Genomic DNA, 4,358 nt, shown 5'->3' with positions numbered 1-4,358 from the left:
TAAAAAAAAAATACAAAGAAATTCAAGAAATATTCAACAACAACAATAATAAAAATAATAACAACGAAATGAGTAATAGAAATAACTGTAATAATGATGACGATAATGAAAAACAAACAAACATTAAATTGTAATTAGAATAGCAACATACAACAACAATAAGAATATCAAGATCACAAGGGAACTGAATATGTAAATTTCCCTTCGGATGAAAACAAAGAAAAAAGAAAACTGGCACTTCCCCGGCAAAAGCAAGAATATACTATATGTGTACATGGTACTACGCAAAGCGTGCGTACACACGCACACACGTACGCGCGCACACGCACGCACACACACACACACGTAAATACACACGCACACACACAAGTACGCACGCACACATACACACACACACCCATACTCCCCCCACCCACCCCCCACCCTCACACCCCCTCCAACCCACACACACAAAACTACAACCTCCCACCTCCCGCAAACACCCACCCCACCCCCACCCCCATCCCCAGTCCTGCAACCGATAGTTCCTCCCGACCCGAAGTTCCAGCTGTTAAAAGGGTGCAAAGTTCCTAGGAGTGAGAAGTTCCCCCGCCCACGGCATCGAGGGTAAGGGGGGAAGGGGGGAGGGGGGGGCGAGGCGGAGAGCTCTATGGTGCGAAAGAGGCCAAAGGGAGGGAAGGGGAGAGGGAGAGAGGGAAGAGAAGAGGGAGAGAGGAGAGAGGAGAAGAGGGAGAGAGGAGAGAGGATGAGAGGGAGGGAGGAAGAAGGAAGGAAGGAAGGAGGAGGGAAGAAAAGGAAAAGGAAAGAGAGAGAGAGAGAGAGAGAGAGAGAGAGGGAGAGAGAGAGAGAGAGAGAGAGAGAGAGAGAGAGAGAGAGAGGGGGGGGGAACAAGAGAAACAAGAATTACACTGCTAAATACACAGACGGAATAAGAGTCAGACAGACGTAATCCTGAGAAAGAAAGAAACAAAGAAGAAACAAAGAGGAGAAGGGGGAAAAGAAAGAAATGGAGGGTAAAAAAAAAAAGAAAGAAAAAAAAGGGCAGATTTCCCATGCCCTACCAGCCCCCTCCCTAGCTCCTGTCACCCCCGCACACAGCCAAGCGAACTACCTCACGAGGCAATCTCTTGCCCTCCCTCTCCCTTCCCCCCTCCCCTCCACACCCTTCCAGCCTCTTTTCCCTCCCGGCAAAGCACAGGCCGCAGACAGCCCAACTGCGCTCGGTCTACAAGGCTCATTCCGCAGAGGGGATACCACGAGATTCTCGCCCTTATGCACACCCGATGATAGGGGCTAATTTCAACTGCGTTTTCCAGTTAGTCGCCGCCGCGTCTTCCGGCCTTGCATACAGTCGAGAAGGTACAGGGGGGGGGGGGGGGTTGTAGTAGTGGGGGAGGGAGGAAGGAAGGAAGAGATTAGGAGAGAGGGACAGAGGGAAGGAAAGAGAGGAGGAGGGAGGGAGGGAAAAAGAGGAGGAGAGAGGGAGGGAAAAAGAGGAGGAGAGAGGGAGGGAAAGAGAGGAGAAGCGACGGAAGGAAAGAGATGAGAAGTAAGTGAGGGAAAGAGAGGAGGAGGGAGGGTGGGAAAGAGAGGAGGAGGGAGGGAGGGAAAGAGAGAAGGGAGGAAGCAAGGAGAGGGAGGGAAAGAGAGAAGGAAGAGGGAAGGGATGGAACGGAGGAGGCAAAGAGAGAGGGAAGAAAAGAAAAGGGAGGAGGCAAGGAGAGGGGGAGAAACAAAGGGTAAAAGAGCAGAGGAGGGGAAGAGGGAAGGATGATGAGCAGGAGGGAGGGAGGAAGGTAGGGACAAGGACGTCAAGACAAGCAGATAGACAACAAAACTTACTGAGGATGTACAAGGGAACGAGGGATGAAGTAAAAGGAAATAAGAGAATGTGTGCATGAGATAGACAGAAAGGACACAGACATATATAGACCTGAGCACTTACGAAGTGACCTCTCAAATAATGAAGAAAAATGTAAATAAACACAGAAGAAAACAGAAGAGAAAAGAAAAGGAAAAAGGAGAATATACATACTAGGAAAAAATAACCGTGGAAGAGAAGAAATGGACAAGAAGAACGAAGAAAAGGAAGAAGACTATGATAAAGAAGGCATAGGAAGAGGAAGTAAAATCCCTCAGGAATGAAATGAAGGAAGAAGGGTAAAAAAAGGGAGAAAGGAAAGGGAAAAGACACAAGAAAAAGTAGTTGTAGTAATAGCATCAGTCGGACATTAGTAGTTGTATAGAGAGTAACAGCAGTAACAAAAGCAGAGGCAATAGTAGTAGTAGTACCAGTAGTAGCAATAGTAGTATGAAGTAATAAAGAAGAAGAAAAAGAAAATAAGTAGTAGCAAGTAGTAGAAGTAGCAGTAGAGGAAGTAGTAGTAGTAGTAGTAGTAGTAGTAGTAGTAGTAGTAGTAGTAGTAGTAGTAGTAGTAGTAGTAGTAGTAGTAGTAGTAGTAGTAGTAGTACTAGTAGTAGTAGTAGTAGTAGAAGAAGAACCAAGCAGTAGAAGTAGTAGAGGAAGTAGAAGAAGAACAAGAAGTAGCAAGTAGTAGAAATAGTAGTAGAGGAAGTAGTTGAATAATAATAATAATAAGGAAGAAGGAGGAGTAGTAGTAGTAGCAAGTATTGAAATAAGTAGTAAAGGAAGTAGAAGAAAATATTAGTAGTAATAGTAGCAGTTGTTGTAAAATTAAAAGCAGTAGTAGATGTAGCATTAGTAACAGTAGTAGTTGTTGTAATAACAGTAGCAGCGACAATAGTAGTAGTAATAGTAATATTAGAAGAAGGGGTACCACTTGTAGTAATAGTAATATCATTATCATCACAATACTATCATCATTATTAGGATTATTACCATTGTCATTATTAGGATTATTATCATTGTCATTATTGCTATCATCATCACCACCATCATCACTGTCATCATCATCATTACTATCATTGTCATTATCATCGTTAATATCAGTATTACTATCTAATTATCAACATCATCACCTTTGTCATTATCATTACTATTTTAGAAGCAGTCGTAGTAGTAACAGTAATAGTCCTTATATCAATCATTATAAACATTAAAATAAGAGCTATGATAATTATAACAATATCTGTTATAATCACAATAATAACAAAAATAACAACAATGAAGATAATAATAATAATAGTAATAACCATAACATTCATAGTAATAACAATAACAATAACAACAACAATAATAATAACAAAAGAACAATACTAGTAATGACAAAAAAATAATAACAATAATAACTACTAGTAGTAGTATTACCATTACTTATGGTAGTAGCATAAGTAAGAAAGAAGGAAAAAGTGTGAAAGAAAGAATGTAGGAGCAGGGAGGAGGGGGAAAAGGGGTACACTAAAGAAAAATGCAAAAAGAGGAGGTGGTTGTGGAGATAGGAGAAAGAAGAAGAAAAAGAAGAAGAAGAAGAAGAGGAAAGAGAAGAAGAAGAAGAAGAAGAAGAAGAAGAAAAAGAAGGAGAAGAAGAAGAAGAAAGAGAAGAAGAAAAAGAAGAAAGAGAAGAAGCAAAAAAAAATAACAATTATTAATGATAATGTAAAGATGATGATAACAATAATAATAATAACAACTATAATAATAATGATAATGATAAGAATAATGACAATAGTAATAATAATTATAATAATAATAATAACAATAATAATGGTGATGATGATAATAATGATGTTAATGATAATAATGGTACTGGTACTACTACTACTACTACTACTACTACTACTACTAATAATAATAATAATAATAATAACATTGGCAAGTGAAGATGATGATGCTAATAGCAATAAACATCATATCAACATGAGTAATAACGATAATAACAAAACAATAGTAATAAAATATTAACAACAACAATGATAATGATAATAATAATAGTAATAATAACAATAATAATAACAATAACAAAAATAATAAAAATAAATAATTAAAAATTATAGTAATGCCGATGCTCATAAGAAAACAACAACAACAACAACAACAACAATAATAATAATAATAACAATAATAATAATAGTAATAACAATACTACTACTACTTATTATTATTATTATCATAATAATAAACAATCAAACAAATAAATAAATAAAAAATAAAAATTATGAGATAGTAAAATGAAGAAAGAAAACGTTGATGGAGGAGAAAATGATGAAAAAAAAAAAATAAAATAAAAAAGATAAAGGAGAAGGAGAAGAGATGATAATGGCGAAGAAGAAGCAAAAGAAGAAAAAGGAGAAAAAGAAGAAGGAGTAGGAGAATGAAGAGCATGAGGTGATGAGGCAGGCGGAGGAGCAGGAAGAGAAGGCGATGGAGGCGAGATGGC

Source organism: Penaeus vannamei, chromosome 1, assembly GCF_042767895.1.
Source record: "Penaeus vannamei isolate JL-2024 chromosome 1, ASM4276789v1, whole genome shotgun sequence".
Taxonomy (NCBI): Eukaryota; Metazoa; Arthropoda; class Malacostraca; order Decapoda; family Penaeidae; genus Penaeus; species Penaeus vannamei.
The sequence above is the reverse complement of the archived record's forward strand: the minus strand, read 5'-3'. Positions refer to the sequence as shown.